General features: G+C 44.2%; 2 long non-coding RNA genes across 5 annotated transcripts; one reads left to right on the forward strand and one right to left on the reverse strand.

The window, feature by feature from the left end:
• Positions 1-496: 496 nt before the first annotated feature.
• On the forward strand, positions 497-21,048 carry LOC132652319 (uncharacterized). 4 transcript variants are annotated; one of them, XR_009589825.1, is made up of 8 exons: positions 503-1,101; positions 1,775-1,873; positions 2,030-2,139; positions 4,442-4,492; positions 4,691-4,806; positions 10,042-10,903; positions 13,447-13,521; positions 20,898-21,048. It is a non-coding gene; the product is annotated as an uncharacterized LOC132652319 (long non-coding RNA). The 4 variants fall into 4 exon arrangements; XR_009589823.1 differs by lacking the exons at positions 13,447-13,521; positions 20,898-21,048 and adding an exon at positions 12,222-13,417 and having other exon boundaries at positions 506-1,101; XR_009589822.1 differs by lacking the exons at positions 13,447-13,521; positions 20,898-21,048 and having other exon boundaries at positions 497-1,101; positions 10,042-11,245.
• A 964-nt stretch (positions 21,049-22,012) lies between these two features.
• LOC132652320 (uncharacterized) lies at positions 22,013-23,905 on the reverse strand. Its single transcript, XR_009589826.1, has 4 exons — positions 23,411-23,905; positions 22,794-22,926; positions 22,642-22,691; positions 22,013-22,414 (listed from the first exon to the last, which is right to left on the reverse strand). It is a non-coding gene; the product is annotated as an uncharacterized LOC132652320 (long non-coding RNA).
• Between the last annotated feature and the right edge of the window lie 928 nt (positions 23,906-24,833).

Genomic DNA, 24,833 nt, shown 5'->3' on the forward strand with positions numbered 1-24,833 from the left:
TACCCTCAGAATAGTCTCCCAGAATTTCAAACATAAGCTATCCACAGCTGGCAAAATCACACCTCTCCTAGAGCACGAGGCAAAGCATAGTCATCTTCTGTGGACAATCTGAAGCAGTCACATAAAAAAACCCACACCTGGGATTTAAACAAAAACACATTCACATAACATCTGTGTTTTTAGAGAAACCAAAAATTCTCACTACGGTGGTTCTTACCCTGCCTGGATATTCCCAGGAACATTTAAAGCATGTATAGGTATTGGAAGCCAAACACCAAAATTCCTGTTTAATGTGTTGGGGCTATGGCTTAGAAATCAGGGTTGGTTCTAATACGCAGCCAAGGCGGGGGCAAGAAATCAAACTACTCTCTTGGAGAACTGAATAACTCATGGATTACAGAATGTCAGAGTATGATTCAGAGACAACAATCTATTCCAAACCACATATCATATCAACAACAGAATTGCAATTAGAACCCATCCTGATCTTGTTGAATGTTTGCCTAGTTTTTGTTATTATTGTTTTGTATTTAATGATGCCCCACCATACAAACTTTGGTTGATTGGCTAGGGAGAAATTAAAAGACTTAAAAGGGTTTTTGAGAGTTGTCAAAATATTGTAGACATAGCTTCCTACTTTCTTTATATGGGACCAGGCATAATGGCTTCACCCAAACTATTGTGGGGTTGTTGAGTAGGTTGTTGAGTACGTAGAGTTAGACTGAGCCAGTTCTCCTAGAACACCTGTTTTGAGCTTTATATCTGAAGTTACAACACTTCCCACTGTAGGCAGGAATCCACAGGATCATTAAAATTCTGTGTGAGAATCCTACCCTTTCAGAGTTTCTTTGTTCTCAGAGTTTCTTTGTACACATATCACATGGCCTTTGCTGTGAGGAAGCTGGAGAGCCAGAGTCAAACCCCAGTCCACAAGCGGGAAGTAGCATCTGCTATGGAGAAAGCGCATGAGGATGCAGGCATCTTGAGCTGCCTTCGATCAACATCTGACAAACGTGAAGGAGAAGATACCACAGGGGACTTCCTTAGCTTGCCTGGCATCTCTTCAAAAATCACCTTTTCTCATTCCTGGGTTGTATGCAGGTGAGCAGTTTTACATTACACTTAGGACTGGAAACGTAGTTGTTGGCTATATCCCTGAATTAAATGGTAGGACCCTATTGCTGAAGAAATTATATGCTTCAGCTGCCAGATTTGGAGAAATAAAGCTAGAACATGTCCCAAAGGGTCCCCTCTGTGTGAGCTAGCTCCTGTAAAGCCAGAAGTTTCTACAAAGGTTGTTGGGGAGAGTTGGACCCCAAATCTTACTTACCTGTAAGTAATCCTGCATGCTTTACAATGGCCGTTCCAAGCAAAATGTGCCAGTCAGTGCAATAGTGGCTCAAATAATTATAGATAGAATCAACCTTCTGCTTTGACTTCAGGTCAGCTCTGCAGGGGGAAAGTCATATCTGGTATGGGGAATTTAGACAAAGGCCGGTGAGCACATAAGTCACAAGCTCCAACAGAGAAGCAACTGCTTCTGAGGCTCCAGGTAATGTGCTCCCTCACAACAGTGTTTGCAGTCATAGTTTCCTACTGCAATCCATGCCCATTTGCATTTTTCCATTTTCTGTTTTTTTTTTTTTAATTCTGTTCCTCATTGTGTTTTGAGTAGGAGAAATGACTCCAAGACTTTTCCCAGTAGTTTCAGAGACAGAGTTATGATGAAAGGGCACAAGAGTTCAGAATAATCAGTTTTATCACCCACTTTAAGGCTCAAGAACCTTTGCAGAAGAAGGTGGTGGTGGAAAGAATGAGTCAGAGGAAGAGGTGGAAATGCACATCCTTTGAGCCAAACAACTGCCATCTTGAGGTATTCAGCTATGCTTGCTTGCAAACAGTCCTCACAGCTGAACTTGCTGATTGTTTGTACCCAATAAAAGAAGGGTGGGGAGTGTCATGGGATCCTCACTGAGCATCTAGCTACTCCCTACCATCTGTCATGTCCAACTTTGCCTTAATTGCACAGGCCATTGTGGAGAGGCTAGAGAATATAAACTGTGGAAGACTGGAGGATGAGTGTTCCATGTATGCAACTATGGGGAATCCCTCAAGCCCTTCTGAGTAAAGACTTTCCAGGTATGTTTTTTTTTCTCTGTAGGTAGTCCCTCACCTAGTCTCTGTAAGGATGTCCAAGACTCATCAGATCCCTAGAGGAGTGCTTCTCAACCTTCCTAATGCTGCAACCTTTTAATATGTACAGTTGTAGTGATCCCAATCAGTAAGTTATTTTTGTTGCTACTCCATAACTGTAACACTGTTATGAATCATAATGTAAATATTTTTTGAAGATAGAAGTTTTACAAGGGGGTCACGACCCATGGGTTGAGAACCCTTTGGTGGTTTCCTATTTCCATTTCTCATTAGGTCCTTCGGAAGATGGGTAGACATTGTTTATGTAGGAGGGAATTTTTATCAACAAGGCCCTAAGACTTCCTGGTACCAGGAAGAAGAAAGAGGTTTCATTCTGTGGAATGATCCAGAACTTTATTATCTAGAGGTTAGAGAGGGTATCAGGGGAGCCACTGCCTTGCCAGAAGTTCTCTGGGTGTCTCTGAAGACTCTGGCTTTCCCGGTTACATGACACATAACCTTCAGCCCCCAGTCTTTTCCTTTGGCTCGTTTGAGTTGGGTATTTTGCCCTCCAACAAGAGTCCCAGGACTTAGAGCCTTGGCTTAAACAATTTGGTGCTTGGGAAATGTGCCCTTCAAGAATATCAAGCCATATTGAGGTTCATTGCAAACAACTCCAACATCTGATAAATCAGATCCATGGGCTATATCACTAGACCTTTTGAGGGCAATGTGAATTCAGGTGCTAGGAGAAAATTACTGGCTGTTGCTAAGTCAATTTCCTTCTCATTGATAGCACCTTATTTTGATCACATTAGCCAATAACCTCACAAGACTTCTTTCTGTTCAATACAAGCAGTTCTTTACTGGTCTGGATGCTACAGAGAGAACCAAATTTGTTTCTAATCTTGTCAGGCATACATTTGGGAAGTAGCTTAATTTGTACTTGTGACTTCAGCCAGTTTCTTCCTGTCTATAAGTCTATATTGCAAACTGCTCTGTATTCATCATATTAGAACTCTGTTGTCTTTTTAGTATGGTATTCCCATGAAAGACTGGCTCCAGGCCTGTTGCAAACCAGGATACCAAAATATGAGCTGTTCAAGTCCCTTAGATAAAATGGCACAGAGTTTGTATATAACTGGTGATTTCTTCCTTAATACTTTAAATGATCTCTAGATCACTTTCAATATATGTGTCTTGTAAACAGTCATATTTAGTATGACTGCAGTATATTCTGCCTAGGGAATAGTGTCAAGAGAAAGTGTGTGTGTTCAGTTTTTATGTTTAGTTTTGTGGATTTTGAGATGGGGTCTTGCTGTGTAGGTAGCCTTGGCTGGCCTGGCCTGGAACTCAGTACGTAGACCAAGGATAGCCTGGGACTTGGAATGTCCCTTCTGCCACCGCCTTACATGCTGTCTGATGAAGGGTCAGTACTACGACATCTGGCTTAGCTGACAGACATCAACAACAGCAACAACTGTTCCATGGATGGTGGAATGCAGAGATAGGTCCAAGGAGAGCCCCTGAGGGCCCACTTGCTTGACTGGGATTTAGAATTGTGCTGATTTTATTATGATCCTGTGGGGGAGTGAGAAATCCATCATTGTGACGTAGCCTCCAAAGAGTCTCAATGTCTCTAAATGTCAGGGAGCAGAAAAGCCAAAACTGAAGAAGAAAAAGATACAGTGGAGTGGGAAACAAAACCCAAATAAAAAGGAACAAAGGCTCCTTAAGGATCAGGGTAGAAGGCCCATCCTGGCAGAGAGCATTCTGGAAGTGTGTGCTAAAGGTTTACATTGCCTTCTGCAAAAAGGGGGAGTCTTAATTCCCTTGTAAACTGTTTGAGCTTTCAAAGAGTTGCTGGCTCTTTAGATTATTGAAAACACCCAACTGCTTTACGAACTGGCCGCAAGTGCACCTCAGTAAATTATATATATGGCATGTCACTGTTGCTGCAGGTTCCTATCAAGCCCCAGCTGTATAAACAAAGACTATTAACCTAATGGCTGGATTTAGCAGGCTCTTCAGACTGTTTAAATCCACTGACATTTTGAAAGATTGTGTCTCTAGATTGTTCAAAGATCAGCTCTTGAATATGACAGGGGCTGTTTCTAAATAGCTCTGAAAACAATGTGTGTGTTCTGAGCGTAATCAGGGGAGACCTGGGGCCTGGGGTTTTAGATCCACTCAGAATCATGGAGAAAACATTCAGGGGAGCTAAGAAGAGGAGTCAGGATGGCCTAGGAGACCGGCAGGTCCAAATAGGCTTTCAGGTATGGATGCAAGCTCTTGTATTTTTTTCCAGGGAGAGCACAGTGAAATATGGTTTTTCCTCTTCTCCTGTAATCTGTCAAAGGTAAGCCTTTAGGTGGATGTTTTTGACAGGCCCATTACCTATCTGGGTTGTTATTGACTAGTGGATCCCAGAAAGCACCACCAAGGACCACAGACAATGAGACAAAGAAGGAGAGGCCAGTGGGTGGGGAAGGACCCGGATCAGTCTTTCAGAAACCTCTGAGTCACTGCGGTACTTATTCACCACTCTCTTCATTAGGGCAGAGGTGCTTCTGGGTCTTGGAAACCTAGAGAATCCACCACATGGGCAGGAGTTTCACCAAAGAAGCTGTCTGTTGGCAAGGAAGGACTCTCTGATCCATTCAAGAGAACAGGGTAAGCGGTGTCCAGGTGGGGTGTCAATAAAGTCAGTTTACTCAAATGGTTATTGTTATACAGCTGAAAAGTTAGCTTTGTCGCGATGCATCAGACCTTTTTTCTTCAGCAGGAAGAGTGTCTATTTGACAGATTTTTTTTTCCTTTCTTTCCTGAACAGGACTTAAGTAAATTGATTTGAGTCAGGTTTCCCAGCTGTACCTTCCAATAATATTACTATGATTTATGAACACCAAGGCAATAAAAAAATCAGTTAGATTTCCAGAAAACCTCTGTGACATGAAATATTATAAAGTCATTACAGTCATACTTTACGACTTTTTAATAACCTGAGAAAACACTAATAATATTATAAGTGAAAAAATCAGATTATAAACTGCAGTTACAGTTATATGAGAAGAGCTTTTGTTTGTTTTTGCATAGAAGGGAAGAATTACACCAAGAGGAAAATAAATAGTGCTTACCTGTAGAAAGGGTAGCTACATAAGGGATCACCCTTTCACTTGTTATATTTCTCATTTCTTAAATGTTCTGCATTAAGCATGTGTGACTTCTAAACATTGTTATTGAGTAAGTGCATTTATTTGGGTTTCTCTCTCTATGATCAGACAGAGTGGGAAGCTTGTAGAATGAGCTTCAGGTGTACAGATGTGTCTTCACCTATGTGTACGCCATGACAGAGCAGCTTCCCTATAAACAGACAGTCCTACACTTGCTGAATTGAACACAGGAGGCAGACCACCACTCAATGGCTGTCTTTGCTTCTGGTTCCCCTGGGCAACCTTGCAGTCTGTCTATGCTCAATTCAAAATTAGCTCATGGGCCTGCTTCCTGGAAAACTTGCCACATCACCAGGGACTATCACAGAACTGGATCTGCTCATGAAGGCTCCTGCAGAGGTCTGGGGGAGGCCCTGGCTCACTCCTTCGTTTGGAGGAGACCTCTGGGGAGGTAGCACCTGGGAGAGGTGGCCTATGTGTCTTTGGGTGCTAAGCTGAGGGCTGCATTCTGGTCACAGTTACTTCAGCTTCTGTCTTCAGCTAGCCATCCTACAGTCTTGGGTAGCCAGGGGGCAGGCCATTCTTATCCCATCTGAGAATCAGCACACGGCAGGGAACACGAGAAGAGCCCAAAGAAGAGGGTGTTTTGCACCTTGGTACTCTAAGTTGACAGAGCTCAGGAAGGACAGGGACAGCTTCACCTGAAGACTTGTTACGCCACTGCATCTAAGTCATCAAGATTTTGAACACAAGACACTACATACTTGCTTGTTCTGTCAGTATGGAATGAATTCATTTGAGGAGGGAAATGGTGTGCCAGAAGCAAACACCTCACTAAGCTAAACACTCCACAACTCTCTCTCTCTCTCTCTCTCTCTCACACACACACACACACACACACATACACACACTTCTTAAAGACCTGCTCTCTAATCTCTAACCCTTTAGGACTTGGGCAACTTTGCTTAAGGAATTGGAAAAGGTTGAGTTTGACTTGATTCATTGTGGACGTCAGGATGGGCTGTGTTGTGGTGGTTTTTATACAGTAGTGTGTCATTTGATACCAGGGTGAAAACTCCCTGACAAGAGACCGTATAATAAATGTGGGAGAGAAGAAAACAATAAGCAAGCAATAAAAATGAGGCCACAGGGACACAGTAATAGGATTTCCATGAGGTGATATTTGCAGCCCCTTCTGCCAATATTGACTCACTAAGTATGAGACTGAAGAATAAACCTGATTTGCATTTGAGCCAACCAGGCAAAGTGCTGGGAGTCTCCCTCAGGGAGGTTTTCATGAGCCCTGGGATCCAGCCTGGAAGCCAGTACTGTGTTCTGTAGTCTCTCACTGAGAGACTCCCACACCCGGTCTATATTCATCTCTGATGGCTTACAGCAGCTTTTCCTCCCAGTGGCTTGAGAAATAATGAGTCAAAATCAACTGCAAGTGATGACATATGGCCCTATAAAAACAATCATTCTATTTTAATGTGGGGCTGCAGTGTTTGCTCCCTCCCTCTGTGTTTGCCCTGGAAGGACATCACATAAAGTTCCCTCTCATCCTGAGAGCGTTGACTGACCAGCGCCTTCTGCTACATCAAAGGACAAACGAACATTGCATTGGCTCCTCGTTTTACTGTGGGCATAGTAGTACCCAAAAGCATCACAAACGTTCCGGAAAGAGGACAGAGTTTGGGGAGATGTTTGGGAGGGAGCCCTCTTCATTAAAGAGGAGCCCACAGATGTCTAGAGCAAGGACTATGCCCTCATTCAGCTTAGAAGCTGAAAATTCTCACAGGAAAGGACTGCATGATGATCCTGAGAACATGGGGTCTCTTGTTTGGAGTTCTCAGTTCCTGCAGTAACACTGTTTGGGAAGTTCATGGGACCTTTAGAGGGTGGAGTCTCACTGGAGGAAGTGAGCCACTAGGGTCAGGCCTTGAGGTTTTATACCTCAGACCCCACTTCCTGTCTGATTTTTGCTTCCTGACTGCACACATAATATGACCTGCTGCCTCATGCTCCTGCCTTCATGGTTTCCCCATCAAGGTGGATTTTCTGACTTCTTGACAGTAAGCTAAAATAAACCTTCCTCCCTTAGATAGCTTCTTGTTAATTATCTGATCACAGCAGTGAAGAAAGTGACAAATGCACCATACAAATCCAGGCTGGCTCAGAAGAATGCCTTACACACAAAATTGTTTCTTTGAAGAAACTGGTCTCCTTAATTAGGTTACTCAAACTCTTTTTCTTTCTTTCCTTCTTTCTTTCTTTCTTTCTTTCTTTCTTTCTTTCTTTCTTTTTTATAGAAAAAAAACTTTGCAGAAAAAACAGTTTCCAAATTCAGTAATCCTTCTATATATAAGTAATTTTAAGAATGCTAAGAAACTAGCAGTAGTCCATAAAGTTGGGAGCCAGGAGGAGGAAGGGGATCTCATATCATGTGCCTCTGGCACTGTTTATTTGGTCTTGAAAGGAGATTGGTCCATTTTCTTGAGAATGATTAGCGAGGACAGCTCAAGTCTCTCTATCTAAGGCACAACAGGAATTACAAGCTCTACTGACTCTCACAGCCCAGGGGCTTTGGTCCACCACATGGCTAACATTCTCTGAATCATCACAGCGGAAAGGAGGGAAGGAGGGATATACAATGCCTTTGTTGGGGAAGGCCATAAGAGTACAGTTTCTGTAAGATGGAACTTCAATCATTTCACTGAGATATGCAAAGGACTATGCTGCAGATTCTCTAGAAAATTCCAGAAGAATTGTGAATCATGGGAGCAAGGTGTTACCACCATCCAGGCATTTGATGTCATGTGACAAAGAAGCCAGGCATGTATTTCAAAAGAGATGTCATAGGGTCATAGGGTGTTTAAAAGTGTAGTGCTTTATGGGTCAAACACAGTTGACATAGTCTGACCCCTGCCTTGGGCAAAGTGAACAAAGAAACAACAGGAGCCTGCAGCAGAGGAAGGAGACACGTTTGTTTTCCATGTTTGGATTCACAATCTTGCCTTGCCCTTCTTTAAAAAACCAAGTAAAACAAACAAACAAAAAACCTGACAATCCCTAGTTTTTAGAAGAAGGTTAAAAGTCCAAGAAACAGTCCTGGGCTTTGTGCAGATTCAGGGGAATTGAAGTTGATACCCTTTGGCCACTGGCTAAGCAGTCTGGGGATGTTGTCCCAGTCTCTCTATCTCTCTGCTGAGATGTAGTCAAAGAGAAGGTGGGCAACTTATTTCTCAGCCCATCCCAGCCTGCTGCTTATTCACAGATTTTCCTCTGAGACTCCTTGAAGCCTTTCCACAACTCCCTAAGCTGCAAGTCCATTTAGGGTAAGCAGAGGGCCTCAGCTGTGATCTGGTCACCATCACTGTAGAGCTGGCTGAGCTGGGAACAGTATGTTCAGACTGAGGTCAGGAGAATTGCATCGCCTTGAAGTCACAGGCTTCGGTTGGTCTGGAGCTGCCCTCCAGCTTAGCTCCTGCCAGAGAAAACTGGCTTCTGGTCAGAACCCTGTTGTAATGAAAAGGCATGCTGGAGGGAGACTTAAACCCAAGGGCAGTCCTACAATGCCAGAACATTGCCAGACTCTGGTTGGTCACTCATCTCTCCACGACACTGTCCCGAAGTGAGTGTGAAGTGAAGGTAGTTGGGACAGCCCCACCTTTTTGAAATATTTGATTAGGACAAAATATATATGGAAGGAAATCTCTAAAGTGGCACTGAAACAGGACTGTGATCAGCTTTGAAAGTTGTTTTTACACCTGTCCAGGACCTGGGAGCTGGAGAATTTTAGCACAAGATAAAGGCAAAGAGAATCTGGGCCTTTGGGTGAGGTGAATAAATGAAGGGTGGGGGTGGGGACACACACAAGAGCAGAGAACACAGTGGAAGGGTTCCTGCCCACATCCACCTCAGGCTTGTTCATACTGCTGATCCTCAAGATGGCACCCACTTCCTACTTCCAAAGACACCTCGTTTGCCGATGGATGATTTTTCTACTGGAAATTTCGGTTGCAATACTGATTATCTTCCTTCCTCCTTCCCTCCCCCTTTCTGACTGTATGGGTGTGGGTGTGCATTTGTGTGTGTGTGTGAACCTGGAGTTCACCATGTTAGCTAAACTGGCTGGCCATCAGACTCGTAGAATCTGCTTGTCTTCTCCCACGTTCTGGAATTATAGGCACGTGCCTCCATGCCCAGCGTTTATGTGAGTTTTGGATATCTAAACTCAGATACTCATGCTTGCTCAGCAAACCCTCTACACAGTGAACCATCTCCCCAGCCCCTTTGTTGCAGTATTTTAAGCAGAAAATTCCTTGCTATGGGACCACAGGGGCCAATGGCTGATTTTCCACTCTGGGCCTCTTTGGTCTGGTGAGACACTGGTTGTAGCACCTTGCAGGGGAAGCAGAGGCCTTTAACTGTTCACGAATGGGCCCAGGAGGCTCACTGGCACCAATTCAGCTAACAGAATAATGCTAGTCACAGCTACTATTATGGAGCACTGTGTGCTGGCCAAAGGCTGAGCCGTTTCATGCATGTTTGCTGTGTAACCTTTCTATCTACCTATGAGCCTGTTAGGCTGTTATTTTACACTAATATCATGAAGAAGTTAGGAAGAGTGGTGGAACTTCACTTGCCCAGTCTGTCACCAAGGCAGAATAGACTCTGAACCCAGTTTGTTTGAGCGCTAGATCTCAATCATAATCTGTGTGCTGTTATCTCTTAGGTACAAAGATTTGGATCAAGTCAGCCCAAAGTTGTCTGGACTTTGGCAGAATTACAAAGTCCTTATGAAGCAAGTCAGTCCTGGACACAGAGGAGACAAGGATACAAGAAGAAACCACTCCCTAAAGCACCTGACTTGTTCTTTTTCAAAACTAGAATAAAGGGCAAATAAGATAGGAGCTGAAGAGATAATTTATCTAACAAAGCACTTGCATTAAAATCGCAATGACCTGATGAGTTTGAGTCTCAGATCCCACTTAAAACTCCAAGGCAGTGTAGCACATGTTTTCGATCCCAGATGGAAACAGTAAGACCAGGTGATCTAGCCTAATTGGTGAGCTCCAGGCCAATGACATGATTCAATAGTGTACCTGAAGCTGGCACCCAAGGCTGTCCCCTGGCTTCTCTGTAAGTGTGCACACACAACCATGCATGCACACATAGCACACACACACACACACACACACACACGTAACAATTTCTTCTGAGTTGGAACTTCCCACCCTGGGATGAGAGTTGTTAAAGCTCAGGACATTTTAATTTGAAACATTCCATTCTGGAAGCTCCATTAATGAGTCTTAAGACTCAAGAAGATCATAACTTACAAGTCTCAGGGAGACCCTAGAATTGACATGATTCACAGAACTGCTCCTTCCCTGAGGTTATAAAAACAGTAATGACTTCTGAAGAAAGGAGATTCTGCACAGCCTTGCTGCCTGGAGAAGAGACTCCCCAACCCGTCTGACGGCTTGCAAGTTGTGTAGAATTCAGGGTTGCAGCTTTCATGATTCCTACCGTAGGCTGGATGAACCGCTCTGTGATGCAGCCGCTTGTTCTGTTAGCAACTCTTCATACATGTCCCTGTGAGTAACCCCTCACCCATACTCCTGTATGTAACTACAGTGAATATTTTGCATCATCTAGTTGGATTTGGTGGAATTGTTAGTTTGGTTTGTCTTTCATTTCTTGTCTAAGATGAGTAGACGTTTGTTCACATCTTCTGAGGAAAAGTTCCACAATACCCCCCCTCCCCACACACAAATAAATAATACAATTCTTGTTGTTGTTTGTTTTTAAAAAGCAGTATTTCCTTTGGTAAGAATGAGCATTATTTTTCTTTTGGAGTTTTTCTGCACTGGTGTAGGACAAATATGATGTCGCAGAGGGGACAGTTTTGCTGATTGGCCCAGCTAGTCCTATGCTGATGTTGGGTTGGCCTGCCTCATACCTGTGCCCAATATGTACTAACTCTTCTAAATTCCACAATTTGTGAGTTTAAAGTAGTAAGTTTGCAAATGTATTTGTAACATGGAAAATAGGACAAATGCCTCAAATAAGAAACTATCCACAGGAGAAGTCTTGGAACCATATGGAGAGATGTACCAGACCTAAGATATGACTAAAAGCAAGTATAATGGGTGAAATCTGAAATTATGTGGGCTTGGAGGTTTAGAATGGAGTAACTATTGTCCAGCACTGTGCTCTGGGTTAATTAAATAAATCCCAGTCTCTGTGTGATGATTTGGGTATACAGCTGGTTTAAGACCAACCTCTGCTTAACTAAAAGATAAATCAATAATAAATATTAATACCCCCCAAAAGAAAATATCTCCCTGCAGCATTATGGGATATTTATCCACATATCAGTGATTCCAGCCCTGCTTGAGCTTTTGTTAATAAATCATAGGTCCCTCTAAGAGTTGTTTCTGAAGTGTGTTTGACAGGCAGGTTGGATATCTATCTATCCATGAACCAATGCAGAAAGCACAGCTTCGAGTAAGCATCAGGGAAACCAAGATTGTTAGGCGCACAGGCCTGCTTTCTTCAACAAAAGGGAGAATGACTCCCAGTCACCCGGAACACAGGAGTATAAGTGGTCAAACAACCTGGTGATCCTTTGCTAGTCTATTAGGAGCCAGCCTCCACCTGAATTTTCCCCAAAGCCTGAGAATTATTTAGGCCCTCTTTATGGACTTTGTGTCTCAGTAAATAGGACTCCTCCTTATGAAAGAGGCCTCATGTACTTTTCATCCTCTGACATAGAAGCCATTCTTATGCTTATAAGACCCCTGCACAGATGTAGCTCATGGCAGTTCAGGATCCAAGTGGGTTCCATTGTAATAAGAACAGGGACTGTCTCTGACATGAACTGATTGGCCTGCTCTTTGATCACCTCCCCAGGAGCAGCCTTACCAGGCTACAGAAGAAGACAATGCAGCCATTCCTGATGAGACCTGATAGACTAGAATCAGAAGGAAAAAGAAGACCTCTATCAGTGGACTTGGGGAGGGGCATGCATGCAAAGGGTGGAGGAAGGGAGGGATTGGGACGGGAGGAGGGAGGGAACCACAGGGGGGATACAAAGTGAATAAAGTGTAATTAATAAAGAATAAAAAAAAACATGACAAAAAAAAAAAAAAAAAAAAAGAAAGAAATCCTCCCTCTCGGTCAGTGGTTCTCAACCTTCCTGATACTGTGACCCTTAATACAGTTTCTCATCTTAAGGCAACCCCACCCTCCCCAACTATAAAATAATTTTGTTGCTACTTCATAACTGTAATTTTGCTACTGTTGTGAATTGTAATGTTAATATCTGATATGCAGGACATCTAATATTTGACCCTCAAAGGAGTGGTGACCCACAGGTTGAGAACCCACCTTAGCCCTGAGCACTATTTCCCAGTTGATAGAACTCATTCTTACGACAAGGCTCTCAGGCCCTTTGCCGAAGCAAGGTGTTTTGCCAGGGAAGGTTGGTGTAGCCATCCCGGAAGCTTTGTTATGAGAACTGTCACACGGAGACCTTTCCCCCCAAAGTTTTACTCTGATGTGTAAGAAAATTAAACCACAGGATCAGATTCTCTAGATTCTAGAGTCTGGAAGTTTTGATCTAGTGTGATTAATTCTGGCTCTACAGAGTTTTCATTCTCCCTTCTTTGTGGTTCTTTTCCCGGTGAGCTCTGATACCTGCAGGTAGGGGTCCTCCAACAAGCTGAGGAAGCATTTTCACATGCAGGGAGTACATACACTTAAAATTGCTTAGTAACTGAGTTTGCCCCAAGCAGCTGACACTGACCGTGTCTAGCTCCTTGTTGCCAGCTCCAGAAGGCATCATGATCCAGGCACTGCCACCTGTGCCTGTGCGAGGAAGGATGCTGGTTTCTTTTGGTAAGGTCTGGTGGCTTGAGCTGTAACGGGGAGAATGTGAGGCTGTAATGATGAGCATTTCCTTCTTGACATTTTACAAGGACATACCAAGGATGGTGTGGAGAAATAACACACAGAGCTATGTTCTTTGGAGGAAATATTTTATTAGATCACAGAATTTTTCAGTGACATCTGTACTTATCAGAAATGGCACTTTTGATCTTAACTGTCTTTCTTCTTATTTTTTCATGAAAATGAGAGTGAGAAGCAGAATGGAGAAACAGAACTACATCCTCCACAACATCCAGGGTTGTCAGTACATTGGGCTTCTATGGTAAGACTCTTCTCTTAACTGGGAAGAAGTGTGTTCTTATGTTATTCCAGTCCCTTCCTGTATTCATGTGAGACTTAGGGGTGGCCATGTCTATTAGACTTTTATGCCGACATCCTTTAACTAGCTGTGAGACAGTAGCACCTTGGTTCCTCAGAGGTCCTCTCCAACTCACAGATTCTGCACTTCAGTAACTGCCACCGAAGTGGCCCATGGTACAAGCTACATTTTAAAATGGCTTCTCCTTAGCCCGAGGGACAGCTGGGTTTCAGCTGCTGTTCCTCTATAGCAACCAGACTGTAATAAAAATAAGAGACGGAATAACTCGCTCTCAGCTGCCCTTGCTGAGCTCAGTGCTGGGGAGGACAGGAAGCTGAGACTCTTACAAGCCTTGTGCCTTTTGTTGCACACTGTGCTGCTCTTCATGTATACGGTCTTATATAAGACCTGGGCACGCGGCAGCTTGCCCTTCCTTGTCAGGACACTTTACAGTCCACAGGATGATCCATGCTCTATTTTTGGAAGGCAAAAAATTCAGGCGCAGGGTAGCCACTGGGAACATATTCACTTATTCTACCGAAGAAAACAGAGACAGATTCCTATGGAGAAGGCGGTGCAGAAAAGTTAGGAACTTTGGACCTAGGGCTGGGCATCAAAGAGAGTGAGCTAGACAGAAATGTATCTGGATTCCCACTGTCATGTCTGCCTTTGGCTGCCACAGAGATGAAAACTTGGAATTGCAAAAGTGTAATTTTTCGACCTAAGTGGAAAGAACCTCCGAAACTTATGTTCAGACTATATGTGAAGAAGCATATATAATTCTGACTGTTCACCACCTTGAGGAATTTCATGGCTCAAGCATCACGGAGCATGGTGACTGCACAATTTTTGATCGGATTTGCTTTCACAATCACTTGGTAGTTAGCTCCCTCAGTACAGGAAGAGGGAGTGGGTATGGTGATAACTGAATATAGGTATTTAAGGATGAGTGGTCTGAACTCCCGTGTCTTTGGTGGTGGTGATAGAGTATGTGTGTGATCAGCAGGGTGAGTAGGGTCTGTTGGGAATGACAGCTCTGAAACTTGGTATGTCCAAAGCTGGGAAGAAAGCATCAGGCTGTGACGTAGAGATCTAAGGTAAGAAAGAGCTGCCAAGGCAGGCAGGAAACAAACCCTCAGATCATGAACAGGAATCAAATCAGCAATGGGCTCTCCTATCGTGTGTGTGCAGTTGTAGAACATACACTAGAAACCTTGCTGAGAGATCCATCCTGAAGACATCCCGAAAGTCCAGATATTGGCAAAGAGAATGCGAATGCAGGAGTCCAAGGCTGATCTTGTTTGTACAATGGGCAGGGGTTACAGCCACCTAAATGCTCTGCCAGAACTTTTGACATCTGATATCTTTTTGGGTGTGAACACTGACTATCTCTGAAACTCACAACCAGAAGTTTTCTTCAGAAATAATGTTTGAACAGCACCAATTCCTTGTCAGCCACCCCTCAATCCTTAATCAGAAGGTGAAACCTACCCACTTTAGGCTTGTGCCAGGTGGAGGATGTATGGGTGACTGGGATGCCTGCTGGGGAGGCACTGTACTGGTCCAGAAAAAGATGTTGGTGGGGTGTACATGGGACAATGTATAGATGTGGAAAAGGGGGTAGTTTTGGGTACAGATTAAGCCACTTTGCAAATTCAAAGGCACATAGGTTTTTGTTGTGTGGTTTAAGTTTTCCATAATAATTGCTTTAGTTCTATGAAAACAACCGATGGAGTTTCAACCTATAAGCGAGCTTATGAGCCTTAAGCATAGCTTTCAGTTGTAAGGATATGTCCTGTATGTAAGGACTGACGCCAAGGCGTCCAAAGACCAAAAGGAGGCAGAGAAGTTTGGGACTGCACAAAGCCCAGGTCACTGAGAGACTAGCCATGGTAGCACTGCTGGTGTAGAGGTGGGACCCTGTGAAACCTGGGCTTTCTGACAAGTGGACCGTACACATGGGTGAAGGCAGAAGTCACTGCATTGTTGCTGGATGCGGTTAATTTAAAAAACACTAACATCAAAGAGTCAAGCATGCTTGTGAAGTGCTCCATACTGCTCTGATGAGAAACCAGGAGAGGCTGCCCTTGGTATTGTAGGGCGCCATATTGAATGGTGGCTTCCACTCATGTTTGCTGCAGGTGTGCCATCCACATGGGATTTTATTCAAATCCTTGATTCAAGCCAGCTTGGGAAGTTGAGACCATCTTTTCTCATGAAGAAATTATTACATGACAAGTGATAAAAGCATTGTGGTAGTTTTTAAGGAATCTATCTTTTCAGGATATGCAATTAAATTAAAAAAATTTTTTAAATTAAATATAGGGAACTGAAAAAGAATTTGTAAAAGAAGATTGGCTTTAAGTTTGATGTTTGTTATGCTGGTTGATGGGGTTAAAGGGCTGTTGGTACCAGGAGCTGGTCTGTGTGTGTGTGAGTATGTTTGTGTGTGTATGTTACCTGTTGGTGCCACATACCAAGGACATTCCAAGCCACACATCTGCTCATATAGATTAATTTTCATATTACATGAGAACAAAGGCTTACAGATGTGCATATAACAGAGCGGAAACACAGTCATGAGTGTTGGGGTTGTAGATTTTATGTTTGTATAAAATGTGTATATCCTGTCCTGTTCTTTCTGCTAAAAATCCAAAGGAAAGCACACTTGGGATTTTATCTGGAATTTACCTGATGATGTGGGAGAGGCTTTTACCTCCTTTCTTGTCTTTCTTAGTAGCGGAGACTTGTTTCACTGGTTTCCTTGCTTCTCAAAGAATAAATTTTCCAGACTCCCATATGATGTGTGGCCAATGTGATTTGGCTTTAGCCAGTGAGGTAAGGAATGTTATACAGGCCTCTGGAAGGTTCCTCAGAGCCAGCTGACTGTAGGGTGGCTTCCCCTGCTGTCTTCCTCTTTCCTGCTGCCTGGAATGCAGATGTGAGGCTTAGAGATTCCATAACCATGAGACGGCTTTAAAAGTGGAAGCCACATTTTTCACACACAGAAGGGCCCCACTGTTCCTTCTGATCATTGACACATCTTTCCTGCCTACCACTGGGCTCAGTTTACCAAACAAGAAGTGTCATTAAACCAAAATTGCCTTATGGTTCCGATTATATACAAAGAAATTTGTTATTATTGATCAGATAACTAATGATTCCTTCTTTTGAGGTTTGTTCGTAACAGTCTCGCTCTGCATCCCCAGCTGGATTCAGATTTAAAACTGGAAGCAGTGTAAATGTTACAGCTCTGAAAAGAAAGGTTTCCCCAATGCAAGTGTTACAGCTCCGAAGGGAAAGGCATCCTGGCGGTCAGAAGGCAAGGAATGCCACAAAGCCACACTGTATAACAACCCTCATACAAGAGGGTGGCTGCTTCTGCTCGGATGAGAAGCAGCAGGGGACTGAGCAGGATACAGACTTATATAGGGTTTCTTGGGGGCAGAATCTTCCAGGGTAGAGCTTTCCAGGATGGAGGCTGGTGGAATTTCAAGTTCTGAGCTTGGGGTGAATCCAGAGATAGGTGGTATTTTGACAGTGGTTTCTTGAGCTCAGGGATTGATGAGCTTTCTAACCTGAAAGTGAACTCTAGACCTTTTGCCCTGCAAGTAGGCTTCCTGCCCTAGCGTCTGGAATGCTGACATTACAGGTATCATCATCATGCCTAACTCTTATTGGTATTGTCAACAAGGCATGATGGATTTGGTATTATCTATCAAAAGTCCAAGTACACAGAGCCAATCCCAGAGTTAAGACTTCATTCTGCGGATACCCACCCAAGAGATCTTCACATTTATAATTTCTGATGCTATAAACAGCCCAAGTAGCTACCTGTGCTTGTGCAGACCAGCTGTTTGGGGGGACAAAAGGCAGTCATTCTGAGAATGAGCTCTGGATGTACTGCCATGGAAGAGCACCACATCCCATTGTTCAGTGAGCAAGCAGACCATAGAAGTTCACATGTGTATGTACATTGCAAGCGGTAGGGCCTGCGTTCAACCAAATGCAGAGCAAAGATAGTAGAAATAAAGTTGTGTCTGCACTCAACATGTACAGGCTGTCACCGTTCTCTAAGGGAGCTAACCTAACAATTATTTAGTGTCTATTACAGTAGACTTTGTTCATAGACTAGAGAGGATAATAGTGAGTGGGAGGTGTGCAGAGACTGCATGAGAATACCATGCCGTTAAAACAAGGAACATGACATCTGAGACTTTGGTATCTGGCATCAATCCCCTGTGAGGAATGAGAGGTGACTGCACATACTTATGTACACACACATTTATTTATTTTTTATGGCAAAGGAAAAATTCTGTTAAAGAGAGAGAAAACCAAGAATCTGATTTCATGGAGAAAGGCTTTTGTGACTATATTTTTAATGGATTAAATTAATTTCTCTATTACCTGTCTTTGTGATGGAAATATTTCTGGTAACCCAGCTTTCCGCATGGTTTAATTGCATGAATTAATAGCACAAAGAATCTGTCCTTGTTGCAGTTTCTTTGTCTTAAGGCAGGTCCGACTTCTATTCTAGGGATTTTAAATAGTCACAATAAAGGTCTTGTTGGCTCCCGTCCAGCCCTCTCTCCCTGCCCTCCTCTCCCCATCTTCCCCATCCTCCCAATCTTTCACCTCCGTTCTTTCATCCTGTCTCTGCCCACCTCCTCACTACAAAACCATAATGGTAGGTCTTTAAGAACCTCGTCTTCCCAGAGCCCCTGCAGAGGATCAGGAGAGCATCTTTTAGGAAGGGTAAAGCCAGTTAAGGAGTCTCTCTGCCAGCCCTGAGCTGGATGCTGTTTTTCTGCCAGAACACAGTGTTCTGGGAACACCCAGTAGCCCTCAGGTAGATGAAACCAGGTTGTTTGTGTCTTGCAGATGAATGAGGACACATGCTCTGACAGGAGTTGGCGTATGATCAGGGGTTTATTTACTTAGGCTTCAATGGAGGCAAAGGTTTATTTTGACTTGTCTTGTAGCACTGAGCTGTCTAAGGGAGCAGGATGTAGCCACAGTAGGAAGGGTGCAGCGTGCCAGCCTGATCAAGGTGCAGATGGCAGAAGGAGTCTTGTGAGCTCACAAGAGAAGCTCATTTGGCCTTTAATTTTAGAACAGTCATTTTCATGAGAGGTGACTTCAGTTGCTAGCTGCATGCTTTCATGCTTTAGTGCTAAAGCCTAGACACTGGCAATCCATGATTCAGAAAGGATTACTGTGTTGGTCAAGAGAATGTGTATCTACACAGTGGCATATTCTAGGTTATTCCAGGGACAGATTCTCACATAGATTAATGAGTACTAATCGGTTTCAGGGACGGATCCTCACAGAGATTCATGTAAGCTAATCAAGTCTAAGACAAGAAGGAAGATATAAGTGGGAAACATGGGATCCCAGAATTTCTCATGAGGCCAGGCATACTGCATATGAAATGCATGCCCACATCAAGCTGGCAGATTCATGGATTCAGTCCCCGGAAAATTCAGTAGGTAGTCACAGGCACAGCTTAGTCAGAGCTTTCATCCAGGTTACTCTGCCTCTCTTCCTCTTGAGCTTGCTGTTTATGACATCACTTCCATCCACAGGCAGGCATTTTATATAAGGAGTCAAAGATGGCCCCTGTAGTGGGGGTGCTGCTCTTGCAAAGGATCTGGGTTCAGTTCCCAGCACTTGTGAGTTATGAGTTGGTAGCTCACAACCACCTATAACTCCACTTCTAGGATATCTGAAATGCTCTCCTGGCCCCCATAGGGACATGTGGCGCATAGACATGAAGGCATTCATGTTAAAAAAAAAATCAATAAATATATAAAATAAAAGATGGCCATCAATTGTTCTATCTAGCCGTTAGTTCATCGTCCCCAATACCACTTTCAACAAACTCTGGGCTGCTTTTCATTGATTCAACCAAGGCTGTGTACCCATCACTGCCTCTGTGACTTTTCAGGTCCAGACCACATTCCTCAGCCTGTAGCTAAAGTCAGTTCAGAGGGGAGTTCAGATAGGAGTGGGGACACAAAGGAAAATTAAAATGCCCTCAGGGGCAGGGAGATGGTTAGCAGAGAACAAAATAGCCACTGTTCCAGGGAAGACATCACAGTTTGTTAAGTTTGTGTTGTTGTTGTTTTTTTTTTTTTTTTTTTTTTTTTTTTTTTTTTTTTTTTTCAGGAATAAATGAAAGCAAGAAGTGGGGGACTATCAATACAGTAAGCGGCCTTTGCCTTTGCCTGAAATGTTAGCGACTCAAGGCTTATTCTAGCCTTTGAGTGTCTTCGGATTATCTCATGTGCTTGGCTTGTAAAAGGATTTAAACTAGCATGCACATATGCATATTCTCCAGGCTTGAGTAAATTCCTGGCCTAGGTGTCAATTGAAAAGTTCTTTTTAAAGGGCTTTTGAATTTCCTCTCTGGAGAGGTTTAGGGTCCAGCCCCAAGTTATTTTTGTTCCGTTTTTTTGCCTCTGTCATACAGATCAATAAGCTGGGGTTTTCACAGCAGCCAGCAAGGCTTGGTCAATGTGCAGACTTCTAACCCCAGGCCACAGCCAAGCTCCTCTGACCTAGGTGTGGGTAGTAGGTACACAGAGCTACAAAGAACACTGGTAAGAACAAGATGTGTGTCATGAAATCTTAGCAAGGTTGAGAAACACTGTCATTGAGAGAAAGAAAAGAGACCATAGTGACTTTCAAAATGCATGTTAAAGGCTGCATCAGAATGTAAGTTACATGAGCAGATGGACTGGCCCAGAGAGTGGCAGCCTGCCCATGCCTGCCTCACTCCTGCCCACTGGTACCCTATGAGGCAGTTAGCTCACCTCAGAAGCTGTTGGCTGCTAGCTCTTTTTCTACTGATGAAGTATTCTAGAACTTTTATTATAGACCTGTTTTTAAAATAAACATTAGCAAGGAGGGGGTGGTATAGTGTGAAAGCAGAGATCGTCTCTTTGCTGAAATTACTTTCCAGGGGGAGCCATGGACAATGCCCACCCCTTTTTCTAAGGTTCCAATGACAAACTGAGGCATTCTAACAGACTCTCCCCAGGGGGAACCAATGGGTTTATTAGGCTTATTTACAGAACAGTGGGTGGGGGCTGTGGGCAGGAGAACAGTGACCTTAAAGCAGCCACCCTGGAAGATCTGTGTCCAGCAGGGATGATGGCTTCCCCGTGGCTGTGTTGATGGAACTCCCCCTCTTCTTCCTTCCCGGTTATAAACAGTGGCACCTTCCAGAGTCATTGGGGCCACATGCAATTACAACAGAATTGTATACAACTGATTGGGAGAAGTGGCTAGGTACTCAGATGAGGGTCTCCTAACATTCCCTGACCTCTCCTTCCCAGAAAGATCATCCACAATGGTGATCATCAGTAAGCGAGCACAGCTGGATTCCTGAAGATGGTCGCAGTTTGACCTGGAGGATTGCCCTATACAGCAGCATCCTAGAGTCAAGAAAACTTACGAGAGGCCCATTTTCACCTATGTTCTCAAAAACTGACCATGAGAAGCTTGTCAGGGATGATGCCAGTCATGGTTCCTGTCAGACCTGGATGACCACCTTGTGCAAGCCGGATGTTGTCCCATAGCATTGGACCATTGACTGTTCAGTTTTGCTTAGAAAGATTAAGGTGTGGGCAACATAACTTTCTCTCTTCTCAACTTAAGACATATACAGAGAGGGACCAAAACCTGTCTGCCTACTTGTAGAAAACCCTCAGGATATTGTTCACACCTTCTTATTTGACTACAATGTCCAGAAAGAAACCGTAATCCCACCCACCCAGCCATTGGACCAAGGTGGCATCTTCACAAGCAAGAAATCTACAGAATTATTCTCGTGGAATTCAGGACTCAGACAGGTGACAGAACTTGCCAATTGGTTGAGGATCATAAGGAAACAGAGGTGTGGAATATGTCCACACATAAGGCACAAGTTGCATCAAACCAGCCACAAACAAGACATATTGCTTGGCCTATGAGGATTAAATTTGAAATAGTTGCCCATGAGAGACCAAAAGATAAGCAGCGATCGTTAAGACTATGTAGAGTAGGTAAATTCCCTGAGGGGAGAGCTACCTCACTGCGTTTTTTCCCCACCCACTAGAGATACAGTTGCTAGGAAACTGGACCATCCCCTAGGGAGAGACACCTGGTCATTAATGGTCTGGGAACCTTCCTATAGCCAATCGATTCAAAATGTAGCATCTTGACCAATAGATGCTTGCCAGGCAGGAATTGCCCCTGCCTTGGGCATGCTGGGATGGACCAGAATCTATAAATCACCCAACTAACCTGGGGCGGAGCGTTCAGCTCCCACCGCTTTGGCAGTGGGGCTGTGTAGGCCCAAGCTGCAGCTTGTAATTTACAATAAAAAGACCCTCATGTGTTTTGCAACGGAGTCAATTCCTGGAGATCTTTTGGGGGCTCACGAACTGGGTATAACACCCACATCTAAGAACTGGGCAGTTTTACATTTTAAAATGAGTGGGCCTTCCAGAGAAAGATACACAGAAACTGTAGCTGTTTAAATGGGAGCACACTGACAGCATAGAGGCCAGACTTCAGGTACATTTGAGGCTTTTCAGACTTCCAGACTTACACATGGGTGTAGTCCCTGATAGTTTCATCCGGAGCAGCAGAGGACCTGCTCTACACTCACTTGGTGCTCAGAATAAGCGAACAACCTCCAGCAGACTCCCCAGGGGACTCACTGGACAAGGAATTCCTTTTCATAAGTTCATGCGAATAGCCCAGAGTCCTCAGCATCTGCTGTGGCTCCCAGGCTCTGTGAGTTTCCAGTTTCCGTTTCAGATTTTGCTGCTTCACATGTATGCTCTTGCAGGCACTGCCACTCAGGACCCTGCCAGGTGGGAAGAGTCTGTTCTGTGCCTGTGGAAGGCTTCCAGGGGGTCCCTTTCTGCCCCTTCTGAACTCTTGAAAGATCTCTAGAGTGAGCCCTCTCCCGTGTCTCTACTGTAACCATACCATACACAATGCATCTGTGCCAGTGTGAGTGGGTTTTAGGCTTTATTTCCTGTGCTGGTTATTTTATCTATCTGTCTGTCTGTCTATCATTTATCTACTTACCTATTTTCAACTTGACACAGGTTAGAGTCTTCTGGAAAGGGGAATCTCGACTGGAAAAAAAAAAAGTCATCATAAGATTGGCCTGTCTGTGGGGCATTAAAAAAAACAAAAAAGAAAAGCAATGATTGATGTGGGAAGAGGGGCCAACTCACTGTGAATGGTGCCAGCCCTGGCAGGTGATCCTGGGTTACATTGCAAAGCAAGATGAGCAGGCCAGCAAGCAGGATTTCTATGAGGCCTCTGCTTCTGTTCCTTCCCTGACTTCCCCAGAGGATGGACTGCAGCCTAGAAGGGGAAATAAACCCCTTCCTCCACAAGTTGCTTTTGGTCATGGTGTTTATCATGGCAATAGAAAGCAAACTAGGACACTGCTGAAGAGTCTCTCACTCAAGCAGTGGGTGAGAATCAACCACGCAAAGAATAGATCGTGTGTGGACGGACACGCCAGTGTCCCACGATGTCACCTGGAGCCATCAAGTGCCTTCAATAGAGCCTTCACATGCCTCTTTGGCAGTCTCAGGAGCCCTGCTAATGTGTCTCCTTCCAGGCTTATTCCCACTGCAGCATCTGGGCATAGCTAACTATACCATAGGAGACATAAGGCTATACATGACTCGATTTTTAAATTTTGCACCCACACTTTTCTCAAGGATAACCTGCATGCTTTAATATTCGTAAATCTTTGCTTGTGTCCCTCCCCCCCTTCCCAGTCTTGATGAGTGTGTTCATTGGATCTGTTATTGATGGCAACAGAGGAACATAGCCTTACCTTGGATGCTGAGACACCAGTGTTTCAGGGATCTTGCTCAAGGGAGTGGGTGTGAGCCAAGCTTTCAAGCCTTTTGTGCAGGCTTCACTCCTTTTTTTTTTTCGTGAGTCAGAGTCATGTGCTGTCTAAAATAGGTGGTGAATGTGGGCAGGGAAGACCAAACACAATGGCGATTAATGGAGTTCAATGCCAGGGAGAGTATGACCACTTAGTCCAAAGTCTCAGTCAGGCTCTGTTGGTTACTGTTAAATTGAAGTTAGACTAAGTATGTGAGCCTGGTGAGCTGGCTTAGCTCAGTGGTGTTTTCTCTCAGATACAGCTGTATCTGGATTCTTAGGGAGGCGGGGCAGCTGGATTGCAGCAGTGTCTGCACAGCAAGGAGGCAGGCGCATACTTGTGGCCTGACTTCCTGATAAACCGTGCCAACACACAGATTCCTAAGCGAGCGCCAGCTCAATAGATGCAGTTCAAGACTGGGTGAAGCATTTTTGGGATTTTTACCCTTTTAGAGTGCACGTTTAGGGGTGATACACGTTTGCGTAAGTGCGTTCTCATGACGTTCACATGAGCACTTACGAAAGAGCTGGTGCTGACTGGAGGACCGGTGTCTAAATTCTGAACCTCCTATTCAGCTTCCGGCCAGTGAAGGAGGAATCACGTGACTCCCAGAAGGTGCATGTGATTGATGTATGTGCTTACGTCGTCACTTCCTTGAGGGGGATGAGCAAACCGAAGGCAATGCACAGCAGGGACACAGCAGAGCACCGAGCGGCCAGCCCTCCCAGGAAGTAGCACCTGGCCAACCGGAAGTGGTTGTTTAAGAGCATTGCAAAACTCCACTCCAGCAAAAACAGAGTGGCGTCTAAGGCTGGCATGTGGTAAGAGCCTGCCATAACAAGGAAAACCTTTGGAGACCACACACAGACTCGTGTGTGTGTGTGTGTGTGTGTGTGTGTGTGTGTGTGTGTGTGTGTGTGTGTAAGCAGTTCTTATGAAGGAGAAATACAAGTATTCAGTTAGCCCTAGAACTTTATCTCTCTGAATGTGGGTCTGTTCCCTTTTTTTCCTAATGTCTATCATTTCTCTCTCCAGTGTATTCTTTGTTTATGTTCTTAGTCCTAAGGGTTTTCTTCTAAGTGATGCCACCCCCATATCCCATGTTCTGCCAAAATGCCACTTTCCCCTCTCCCACCCAGAAAGTGTTTCCAGTCAACATTCCTACCTTTTATCTCCCCCACTTCTGGCTAACAGAGTCCTAGTTTGGTGGGCCACCCAACCCTGACGTGGTGGGTGTTGGGGACTGACAATTGTGTCCCTTCATTATACAAAGGATAGATATTCAGACCTAATCCCCAGCAGATTTGGAGCTGTGACCTCTGAAAGGTTGGGTGTGTCGTGAAAGTAGATTCCTTGTGGGTGAGTT

The sequence above is a fragment of the Meriones unguiculatus genome, chromosome 2 (assembly GCF_030254825.1).
Source record: "Meriones unguiculatus strain TT.TT164.6M chromosome 2, Bangor_MerUng_6.1, whole genome shotgun sequence".
In the NCBI taxonomy this organism is placed as follows: Eukaryota; Metazoa; Chordata; class Mammalia; order Rodentia; family Muridae; genus Meriones; species Meriones unguiculatus.